Genomic DNA, 12363 nt, shown 5'->3' with positions numbered 1-12363 from the left:
TAAAGGGAAATAGTTTGTTTGGGAAACTGGATTGGGACCAAACAGGAGGGAAACTTTAAACTTTGGACATCACTGTGGTTCTGATTGAAATCTTCCCCCTCTGCTTGCCTCCTTTCCCATTGCTGTTAATGGGACCTTTCCTCTTAATGTGTGGGACAGCCGCACTGAGTTCTGCTTGACATTGGGGGGCTCATCATGTGCGTGTGACATCACGTGCGCAACACACACGTGTGATGTCACACATCGGGAGGAGTCTGCGAGGCCTGCTGACGCCATGGGGGAGGCTCAGGGAGGCCCGGCCCCTCATGATTGGGTGGGCTCGCTCACATACTTTGGGGGTGGCGCATAGGGTTGGTGCCTATGGTGTAGGATAATTTTGATTGTGAGGGTATAGTAAAGGCCTCTCTCACCGCATGCAAGTCCTGATCCAGCTTGTTCCCGCTCCCCCTCAGATACTTATTTTAAAAAGAACTTCTATACAAAGACAAACTACACGAGCAACATAATGTTTAATGCAGGGTGGATAAAAATAAATGATTTTTAAAAAATAAAAAACTGGATTTTTAAATTGGATTTTTAAAATAAAATGCTTTTGGAGGAAAAATCTTTTCTAAAGATAGTTTTCTATTTAAGTTACATTATAGTCCAAAGGCTATTCATCAAGAAATAAGGATTTTTTTTAAGTTTTTCATGTGTGCTAAACCTCAGTCTAAGGTTTTGTTTTGTTTTGTTTTTAAAATTGTTTAACTACATCAGTTAACAAACATGGATACATATGCTACAATGTTACTGTTTTAGTTAAATAAATCTTGTAAATTGTTATTAAGGAAATGGTTATTTTTCTCCTTCCAATAAAGTACAGCAGAAAAGTTGTCCAAATATAAACAGTTAGCTTATTAAACCTCACAATAATTTCATGATTTTCTGTCTATGTGTTTCTAATAGTGTAACCACATCAGTAATTTTTGATAAAATGAAACCTTCATCTGGTTGTAAATATTAAGATTATACCAGCAAGAATGAGTCTGTCTGTAAAAAATGATTTAAATCAAGTCTTACTGACTAGTGATTGAAATCGATTTGATTTAAATCAAATCCACTCTGGTTTAATGTGACTCTCAGAAGAGGCATTCATCCCAGGGGTAGCACCACTTCTACTGTGGCATCTTCCTCAACAGACACATGCGCATTAAGAATTTGGAAAGTCTTTGTGTGTCTCTCCCCCGCTTCAGAACAATTCCCCCCTCATATACTAGCTTATGCAGATTTAATTGACCAATTTAAACTCTTTTATTATTGATTTGACAAGACTTATTTAATTGCCTGGCAGTCCTATTATTAACCTTTATGACAAATTCCTTGCTGAATAATGAAAGACTCAAGTGGCTCTGGGGATTCTCCTGCAACACCACAAAACAATAAATGTCTTTCATTAGATGGCCGTGTTGTGTATTTACCGGACGTCTAGAGAGCCTTCCCTGAAGTCATATTCTGAAGGTTGTTCCCTTTGAGCAAAGAGTGGAGTGAAGATTCTGAAAGTGTAATAAAAGAGTCTGTTGCTACCTTCTGAAAAGTGCTGTTCTTGATTTCCACCCAGACGCCCCCGACCAGTGGGCGTGAAAAGCAAATTTGAATGCAAATATGGGCTCCCTTAATGGAACGAGAAATGCCATTGAAGTATTGAAGCTGCTGCAAAGAACTTAAATAATGCAGAAAATGCCAATTTAACAGCACCAGAAACACCCAAATATACTAACCAGCCAAGCCAAAAGTTACTGTTTTGCTGTTTTGTTTTTAATTATTTACTTGTTTTTATCCTGTATTCTGCCAACCACCCTGAGATCTTATGATGAAGGGTGGTGTATAAAACTAATAAATTAAATTAACTTAAAATAATTACAGTGGTACCTCGGGTTAAGTACTTAATTTGATCTGGAGGTCTGTTCTTAACCTGAAACTGTTCTTAACCTGAAGCACCACTTTAGCTAATGGGGCCTCCCGCTGCCACCATGCCGCCGGAGCCCAATTTCTGTTCTCAACCTGAAGCAAAGTTCTTAACCCGAGGTAATATTTCTGGGTTAGCAGAGTCTGTAACCTGAAGCGTATGTAACCTGAAGCATATGTAACCCGAGGTACCACTGTATCTGAGTATGCATCTGTGTTGGAATTGTTTTTAAGATGGAGTTTAAGGCTCTCAATGAGTACTAGCAACAATGCTTATGTTCCGCCTCCACTCTTGGAGAAAGTATGACAGTTGCTGTGAATTGCAGGTGAGGAGAGAAGAAGAAGAAGAAGAAGAGTTTGGATTTGATATCCCACCTTTCACTCCCTTTAAGGAGTCTCAAAGATAACATTCTCCTTTCCCTTCCTCCCCCACAACAAACACTCTGTGAGGTGAGTGGGGCTGAGAGACCAGAGAAGTGTCACTGGCCCAAGGTCACCCAGCAGCTGCATGTGGAGGAGCGGGGAAGCAAACCCGGTTCACCAGATTACGAGACTACCGCTCTTAACCACTACACCACACTGGCTGTTTCCACTCAGAATTCCACTTGCAGAATTCCCATAGACATTTGATTGGCCACTGTGAGAACAGGATGCTGGACTAGATGGGCCACTGGTCTGACCCAGCAGGGCTCTTTTTAAAATTCTCTTACCTAAGTACAGACATATCTCATGTTACGTTTGCTTCAGGTTGCAGGTTTTCAGGTTGCGTCCCACGGCAACCTGGAAGTACCAGAAAGGGTTACTTCTGGGTTTCGCTGCTCGCGCATGCGCAGATGCGCAAAATGACGTCATGTGCATGCACAGAAGCGGCGAATCGTGACCTGTGCGTGCGCAGACGTGGGTTGCGTTCTTTTCAGGTTGCGAAAGGGCCTCCAGAATGGATCCCGTTCGCAAACAGAGATAAGGTAAAGGTAAAGGGACCCCTGACCATAAGGTCCAATCGTGACCGACTCTGGGGTTGCAGTGCTCACCTCGCTTTATTGGCTGAGGAAGCCGGCGTACAGCTTCTGGGTCATGTGGCCAGCATGACTAAGCCGCTTCTGGTGAACCAGAGCAGCGCACAGAAATGCTGTTTACCTTCCCGCCGGAGCAGTACCTATTTATCTACTTGCACTTTGACGTGCTTTTGAACTGCCCGGTTGGCAGGAGCAACGGACCGAGCAACGGGAGCTCACTCCGTCGCAGGGATTCGAACCGCCGACCTTCTGATCGGCAAGTCCTAGGCTCTGGTTTAACCCACAGCGCCACCTGCATCCCATTCCCAACCAGAGGTACCGCTGTAGGGTTATGGTAGGGTTACCAGACGTCCCTGGATTTGCAGATCTGTCCCCGGATAAATTCCGTTATGTTTTGCAGGGTGCGAAAGAAGGGCTTCATACAATATGCATGTGTGCTTGGGCCCAGAGTCTTTTGCCTCACCATCCCCCATAGCTGTCAACCGTCCCTTATTTGGCAGGAAACTCCCTTATCCCAGCGCTGTGTCCCGCTGCTGTCCCTTTTTGATGATGTCCCTTAAATTTCCCGGGTTTCAAAGGAAGCAGCTCCTCTCCCTCCCTCCCTGCCGGCCAGGTAGGAGGGAGGCTCCGACTGTGTTGCTTGGCTCTGTTGCTCACCCAATAAGGAGTCTAAGAATGACGGGGGGGTGGAGCTTGCATGCCATGTGCCGATCAAATCGGCTGCGTTGCCTTGGGACTCGCCTTTGCTCAGCACTACCCAGCGGAGAGGTGATGGTGGTTTTCCTTGCTGCATTCCCTTTGCTGGGTTGCTGCGCTGTGGGAACCACCGCTTGAGGCTTTGTTTGTCTGCTGGCTGGGCTTTCTGCCTTTGGCTCGGGGGGAGGGGGGGCTCAGAAGTTGAACATACCTGTGCCCAGAAAATCCCTTATTTTGGCTGCTGATCCCTTATTTTCGAGGCTACTGGTCCCTTATTTTCAAATCTGTAAGTTGACAGCTATGCCATCCCCACTACTGACTCCCTGTTGCTACTCAGCTTAAAAAAAGAAAAGAAAAAAGTGTCCCTGGATTCACTGGAAAAAAATCTGATAACCATAGGTTATGGTGCCTTCCAGGTGTGGAGCACCTTTGCACCAGGTGTGGAGCACTATCACCCTTGGCCATTGGCCATGCTTGCTAGGGCTGATGAGAGCTGTAGTTCAGCAACATCTGCAGGAGCAAAGGTGCTCCACTCCTGATCTACCTTATTCTCTGTGGATGTAACAGAGCTCTATGCAGAGGGGGATCCCTCTGGGTTTCTGTTGAGCCCTTTTCCCCCCTTTCCCCTCCATCACTTGTCCCCAGCCAGGCGGGTTCCTGCTGTGAAGGCTGCAAAATGATGCTTGAAAATAGGAGATCCTCTCATGCCTCATATACACTTGATTTGGCAGGCTTTACTCCTCCAGGGTCCTGGCGTGCAATGCAAGGTTTCTCCTGCAAAGAGCATAAACACCCTCTCTGTGCTCTCGGAAACATCATGCCAATTTTCTCCCCTTTCCCAGATTAGGTTTGTTGCATGTGTTACCCACAAAGGAAGGATTCAATTTTAGATTAAGCAGGCGGTGGGGGGAAATGAGTCTATGCCTTTAATTTTTTCTCAGTAGGAAAAAAAAGTTGACCTCTTCAAGGGTGGGGTGTCGGGGAGAAGTAGGGAACCCTGGCAGCAACTGTAGTATCATATACCTTGATCAGAATTAGCTAAATAACTGCATATTAGCCTGCAGGCTTTCAGGATCAGCAGAGTATGTCTTCAGGCTAGATGTAAAGCAAGGCTGCCATACAGGCAGTATTCAGCCCTCATAAGCAGTGTCCAGGTGGAAATTGCTTAAATGTCCTGGAAAATCTGCATAAGAGTCAGCCCACCTTTGGAAATATGTTGGGTGGCTACCACAGAAAGACCTGTTTGGTGGTGGCATCGCCTTTTCTGAAACCCCTTCGCCATGTCTGCCTGCTATGCTTTAAGGTCCGCATTCTCCTCCTCCAACTTAAGACTGACTAAATGCAAACTCTGTGGGTTCAGCATCAAGCTAAACTTTGTTTAACATCGAGCCTGAGGAAGGATTCTGGAGAACTTGAAAGCTTGCTCACTTGCATGACAAATTGGATTAAGTACTAAAGGCATTTATTGCCCGTCTGTTGATTTTTGGCTCCTAAGGACTAGCATGGCTTCTTTTGCTTTTAGGGGTTTTGTTTTGTTTTTGCTGAGGCAACTTAAAATGAAATTTATGCTTGTTGTAAACTCAGCTCTGTCTTTTCCTGTGCTCCATCTTGGTTATCTTATGTAGATAATTGATTTTAGTTAGGAGTTGTAAGCTGCCTTGGGGGCCTTGCAGTTGAAATGTCATAACCCTCAACTGTCCTGGGAAAACCGGGACATCCTGTTTTTTTCATGGCGGCCATTGTGGGCACTGCAATCTCATGCTTCCTCATGATTTTGTGAAGGCATCACTATTGTTGTTGTCATAATAATTTCAATTTATTACCTGCCCTTTAGCATCAGATTCAAGGAATGGTTATGACAATTAAAATCCAGCATTAAACATAATTGAAACAAATTACAGTCCCAAGAATAGGGTAGGCCCTGAAAACAAATATCCCATGGTTAACAGATGTGTGGTAAGCCTACACTGGAAGCTTTAGAGTGTTGAACAAATGCTTAATATAAAGGGGGGGGGAGGATTTTGTTTATGAATAAAATAAGATATAAGCAGTTATGGGTGGGAGGTATCAGCACAGATTATCAAAGAAAAGATTGGTGGCCATTTTTGTGGCAATGGAATCAATGCAAAACAATGTGATGATTATTGGATTGGTTAAGTGTGACATAATTAATTGAATTTCTATATGGTTTTGAGTATTACGGAAGAGGGGAAAACTAAATCACAAGGCAAAGGAGGAAAAAAAGGGAAATAAATCCCACACACACTCTCAGCGATGAGCTTGCTCAAAAACTCTGACAACTGAAATTATAGAGAAATTCTGAGGTGCCCGTGTATTGAGGCACAAAAAAGGGAAACCTCTTTGCATAGGAAAGAGCACCATTGCTTTGCAGGTTCCTGTGTGCAGAGCCTTTTGAGTCTCCCTGTTAATTTAAATGGAAAGAAGCGATGTACAGGCAAAACAACAGGCCCATGCTCACCATCCTGTAGGGCAGGAGAACCCCTTTGTGTGCGCATTTGTGAGCTAATATGCCTTGATATGCACATCACAAAATGAAGCTATGTAAGGAATACTACATCATCTTTTACACACACACACACTCTCTCTCTCTCTCTCTCTCTCTCTCAAAGATTCCACTTTAGAAGTTTGATTCAGCTTGTTTATGTTGATGAATAGGGTCGTAAAGGTAAAGGTACCCCTGCCCGTACGGGCCAGTTGCGCGCCCATCTCGCTTAAGAGGCCGGGGGCCAGCGCTGTCCGAAGACATTTCCGGGTCACGTGGCCAGCGTGACAAGCTGCATCTGGCGAGCCAGTGCAGCACACGGAAACGCTGTTTACCTTCTCGCTAGTAAGCGGTCCCTATTTATCTACTTGCACCCAGGGGTGCTTTCGAACTGCTAGGTTGGCAGGCGCTGGGACCGAGCAACGGGAGCGCACCCCGCCGTGGGGATTCGAACCGCCGACCTGACGATCGGCAAGTCCTAGGCGCTGAGGTTTTACCCACAGCGCCACTCGCATCCCTGAATAGGGCCTTAGATGCAGATAAAAGGCTGATTCATTTATTCTAGTGTCAAGCAGGATGCACTTGGCTTGCTGATCCAGCAAGACAGCTAGAGCTTTCCATAAAATATTCATGTGCGTCCCAATATTGTTCTCTCTTTAAGAGTATTGTTCTTTGTTTTTTAAAATGTATAGTGTAACAACAATGTGTTCTCCCAAATGCAGTGAAGGTTGTGTCCCAAACAAGAGGCTAAATTGGCATATGAGAGCCAGTGTGGTGTAGCCGTTAGTGTTGGACAAGGACCTCAGAGGCTAAGGGTTCAACTCTCCACTCAGCCTTGAAACTTAACTTATCTCACTCATTGTTGTGAAGATAACATGGAGAGGAGGAGGAGACACACACAACACCACCTTGAGTTTCTTTGGTAAATGAATGAAACAATAAATACTTTATTAAGTCATGGAAAGCTGCAGAGTGGAGAACAGAAATGCTGCTAAATGTACGGCGAACCATAATACATGGTACGGTCATTGTGGTTTGTGGGTGGTGATCAACTACATGTTACTCAGAGCAGACCCATTGAAATTGAGGAACATGACTTGGTTAGATCCATTAACTTCAGTAGGTCTACTCTGGAGTACAGCTCACTTGGTTACCACCCCCACATCATACCCTCCCAACATTTTTCTGATAAAAATAGGGACGTCCTATATTATTATTATTTATTATTATTACCCTGCCCATCTGACTGGGTTGCCCCAGCCGCTCTAGGTGGCTTCCAGCATATATAAAAACACAATAAAACATTAAACATTAAAAAAGTCCCTCTACAGGGCTGCCTTCAGATGTCTTCTAAAGATTGTATAGTTACTTATCTCCTTGGCTTGGGGGTTCCATAGCTCCATATAGTTCAACATTTTTCGGATGAAAATAGGGGCTGTCCCACCATACCCTCCAACATTTCTCTGATGAAAATAAGGCCATCCTAAGGAAATGTGGGACATTCCAGGATCAAATCAGAAACCGGGATGGCTTTGGTAATACCAGGACTGTTCCTGGAAAATAGGGACACTTGGACATATGGCTGAAATCCACCTCCTATCAGCTCTGGCCAGTATGGCCAATGCTTAGCAACGATGTGCATTTTCAAGGTTCAGATCAAATCTGCTGGATACAACATTTACCCAGATTCCTTGGGAAAGTGAAGTCCATCTCTCTTTTTCTTCCTCCTGGGCAGTACAGGGACTGATCTAGAGGAGGGGAGAGAGAAATGATAAGCAGGGTTGGTGCCCACAACGCTCACTTGAAACCACAGGTGTGTCTAGGACCCGTAACAGTTGGCAATCTCAATAGAAGAGAACACGAACTTCCTCGGAATGCCAGGCACACAGGTACGGGGGGTGGGGGGAGTTTATTTTCTTATCAGGGAAACCACTGTTCTTTCTGGAGTTTTGGCAGAGGCTCACAAATGCTGGTTTGGCTTACTAGACAGCCATTATCTGTGGTCACCACCAACCCCCTTTCCAGCTTTGAGTCCTCTGGCATCCAGCAAGCACTTGTGGGTCAGGCAAGGTCATTTCTGATTTCTGATTTGTGCAAGGTATGGGGGAAGTAAGAAGCAAGGGGAGCGCTCTTGTGCTGTTTGGAAAAGACTTCTGGATTTGAGACCTCTGTGGTAAGGACAAAGGAGCCAACTTTTAGAGGCCAATGTCCCTTGGCCGCCCTATAAAACATTTGAGGGGCCCCCAAAAGTTGATAAGCATTGCAATTCATATGGTGTGCGTGCACTGCATCTTGTGATAGATTGTGTGGGGTGGGGCTTACCTGCCCCCCCTATTTATTTATTTTTAAGTTGGTACCATTGGGTAGAGAGCTGCAGGAACCAGATGTCCGGCTTGCCAGAGGGCTCAGTGCATTTACACTGGCAACTGGATTTGTGAGTCTCTGCATTTTTGGAAAACTGGCTTGATGCACATCGAGAGAGCCCCCCCCCCCCCACTTTCCCCCACCACCAGAATGCAAGTGGTTAATTCAGAAAATGGCATTAATTTTGCCTTGCAAATAAATTGATCAGTATGCAAGACACTTGTCACCAGCTGAATCATGGTCCACAGTTAAGGTAAACAGATCTAGGATGACACTTTCTGAGCAGAATACCAATGCCGTTGTATTTCTTCCCAGAGGTTTTCTGACATTTCTTACGAATTCCTTTTGAAGGAGGGTTCGGCTCCAAGAAGAAAACAGCAGTTTTGCAGGACTTCTTGCCTACGAAGGTGGGAAACATTAGGGTGGGAGGGATGTGATCTATTGCATAGCATTGCTGAGTCTGGATTTGCTTATTAATTTGTGTGTTTTATTTGTGGCAAGAGAGAGGTAATTTGCTATATAACCTGCTTGTCGGTTTGGAGTTTTCTTTAAAGGTATATGCAAAAATATTCTGTGTCCGTTCATCGTTCCATTGTGCTTGCAGGATTCATTTTTATATTGTGCTGGTAAAGTGCTATAAGTGCGATAAAAGGTGGGGTGTCATTGCAACATAGCCTTCTGCTGAGTCAGACCATGCATGCATCTTGCTCTGTACTGTCTGCACTGACTGCCAGTGGCTTTCCTGGCTTTCAGGCAAAGGTTGAACCTCGAATCTTCGATATGCAAGGCAGATTCTCTATCGCCGAGCTACAGCCTTTCTTGGAACAATCTTTTACAGTGGATATTATCTTGAGGCTTTTATTTCAGTGAGTTCTTTGCTGCCAAGTGGCTTGGGAGACTCTCTCTCCCTCTCTCCCACCCTCTTTAAATCTTTGTGTATTAAACTCTTTCATAAAACTGCTGGCTATTGCTGGTGGCAAAAGGCCTTTAATTTGCAAAGCTCAGAATCCAGTATTATTAGTCTGACTCTTTTTTTAAAGGATCATTTCATGTGCTGCTGATTCAAGCTAAGAAATATTATCTCCCTGGCATTCATGTAAAATGGAGACTTGTTTGGAAGGAATAGGTAATTCAGGGCACGCAGCCAGATATGTTAAAACTTGTATATATATATTTTTAAAAAACACCCCAGATTTATATGCTGCAATCACATGCATGTCTGGGAATTCCATTGAACTTCCACGTAAAGACGTATAGGATCGGGTTGATAACCTGGTTAATTTAGGCTTGTAAGCAACCATCCACAAAGCCCTAAGATTCTTCCTGGAGCAGGAAGAATCTTGTTTATTTCACTGATGCCTCTGTACTGTGACACCTGATTACCTGAGGTGAATAGAAATTCATTTCCAGGTGACCAGAACATAAATAGTAAGAGAGTTTTTGCTCTTAAGGCCGCTGATGTGCCACAAATGAGAGAAGTAGTGGTATTGAGGCAAATGGGATACTTAAGGCTGTTTGTAGCCTAGTAACTATTATGGACTTAATTGCAAAGTTTAACTTTGTGCCTGAGCTCTTGGCATGCAGCACTGGGATCTTTCATCCCAGGGTTCGAAATTCACCAGGCGCATTTTGCTCCTGGCTGTCTGCCACTTGCAACCAAGTGAAGATGCTGGGACACCAGGATGGGGCCTGACGTCTCCACCATCTGGAAGTGCATGCCTGGAGATCCTTGGATCTTGCTAGCAACACATCCTGTAGATATTTTATCTGCACAATTGGAATGAATTTCAGGAACCAAAAAGTTGCATTGAAAAATATGGCCCCCAAATGGCAGCAAAGTATTCTGTTTTGGCCACTGTAACCCTTGTTTAAGGAGCCATTTGGTGCCTAAGCTTAGCTATCTGAGTTTCTAACACTGCTTTCAGTTGTTATAGATGTAGTATTAGAACATAACAAATTCATGAGAAGGTACCCTTTTCATACTGAATTCTTTCCACCTGTCTCCTCCCAGGATCTAGGAAAGGTGATGCGGCAGCTGACATACGTACCTGAACCCCTGTCATCTTTTTTCTTTGAAATTAAGAGCAGCCTGCAATATTGCCTACTGTAGCACTATATATAATTTACTAAAAAGGAAGGTACTTCCCCGCCTCCTTTTAAACCAAACCCAGAAATTTTCAATTAACCTCAGTTTCCCATTTTATCCAAGGTTAAAAGCTTTAGAACAAGCCAGCATCTTAAACGATTGTTTGAAGTTGGTGTAAAATCTTTTCTTGTTCTGACTCTGATAACCAGGTTGTTGTTTTTTACTTTGGAAGAAGCAGGCAAGCACGATGAATCAAAGACCTTCGAATTTTATTGTGGTGCACCAAGAAGAGAGAAGGGAGTGGACTGTGTGTGTTGTCTCAAGGATTGTCCATATCGCAACTTCTTTGTTTATATTATTTATTTTGTTATGTATTTTGTTCTCACTCTGGGCCAGCAGGGGGATACTATAGATAGTTTTCACTCAGGTCCACATATGTAAAAAAGGGATTGAAAGTGACGTTCAGTGATTGGATAGTTACAGAAGGTTGTTACAGTTGCGTTGTACTGGAGCTCTATATAAGCAGGCTGGCTGAACCCTTCAGTCCAGTTCTGTTCTGGCCTGTGAATAAACAAGAGCTGTTTGAAGAATCGCTGTGTCGTCTGAAATGTTCACCCACAACTTAACATATTTGGTAATATTTATATACTGCTTTATAGAAAAGAACCCTAAGCGGCTTACATAAAATAGTATATTGAATCAATATATGCAGGCATTGAATTTAGTGAGACTAACAGAACGATCCTAACTATAAAGAGCTGGTGTAAGTTACACTGGGATAAGTTTCCTCTGTTGTGAACTCTGCAGTAGGTTTTTGGAGAAATTTGATATACGCTACCCTTTCTGCTGGCTGAGTTCTGCTGGGTTGCTGAAAAGTGTTTAAAGAGATGTAAGTCTCTTTTCCCTCCATACCTTTCTTCTCCCCCCCCCCTCGCAGTCCTTTTTTTTGGTACTTACAACAGAATAAGTCGCACCTGGTTTCCCTGGCTGAGCCCCTGCTGATCTGGGGTGAGGGACATATGCCAGTCAAGCCCTAGTTCAGCTGGGACATCCCAATATCCACCAGATCTGAACTATCTCATCTTGGAGGATCTTGGCTTTGGATTGTGCTGCTACCTAGAAATACAGTGGTACCTCAGGTTACATACGCTTCAGGTTACATACGCTTCAGGTTACAGTTTCCGCTAACCCAGAAATAGTGCTTCAGGTTAAGAACTTTGCTTCAGGATGAGAACAGAAATCGGGCTCCGGCGGCGCGGCAGCAGCAGGAGGCCCCATTAGCTAAAGTGGTGCTTCAGGTTAAGAACAGTTTCAGGTTAAGTACAGACCTCTGGAACGAAGTAAATACGGTACTTAACCTGAGGTACCACTGTAAGTGGCTGTAGGATTGCAGACACAGTATGGCTTCAGTTCAAACTAATGTAAAGCTTTGCTTTTTAAATTAACATCATTTGAATGCTTGTAAATGTTAATGAAAGCGTGACAGCTCAGTAGCGAGCACTTCCTTGACTTCAGATTTTAAGGTTTAAAATGAAGGCGTCAAAAATGGTTACCATGCCAATTTTAGCATAGATGTATTGCTTCCCTAGACAAGTGCATAAAGAAACATGTTTCCTATGTAGAACCACCTGGGGGAAAAGTCAGTTACAACCTTGGTTTTTTTTATTTGACTCGTATCATATATCCATTCTAGTTGCTCAGTTTGACTTGACTTGAGCTTCATGAAATGATGCATTTCTAAAAGTGGAAAATGT

The 12363-nt window shown here is 43.9% G+C and overlaps 1 protein-coding gene across 4 annotated transcripts in view; it reads left to right on the top strand.

Moving 5' to 3' along the window:
* ARNT2 (aryl hydrocarbon receptor nuclear translocator 2) overlaps positions 1-12363 on the top strand; it is a 146472-nt gene that overhangs the window by 18920 nt on the left and 115189 nt on the right. The window contains exon 1 of one of the 4 annotated variants that reach the window (XM_079954254.1): positions 8788-8930. The exons of the other annotated variants lie outside the window; for them this stretch is intronic. The gene's annotated coding sequence lies outside the window, so the exon portion shown is untranslated. Of the gene's footprint in view, positions 1-8787; positions 8931-12363 lie in introns of those variants that run through there. 4 annotated transcript variants of the gene reach the window in all.

The sequence above is a fragment of the Podarcis cretensis genome (assembly GCF_951804945.1).
Source record: "Podarcis cretensis genome assembly, chromosome: 14".
In the NCBI taxonomy this organism is placed as follows: Eukaryota; Metazoa; Chordata; class Lepidosauria; order Squamata; family Lacertidae; genus Podarcis; species Podarcis cretensis.
The sequence above is the reverse complement of the archived record's forward strand: the minus strand, read 5'-3'. Positions and strand labels throughout refer to the sequence as shown.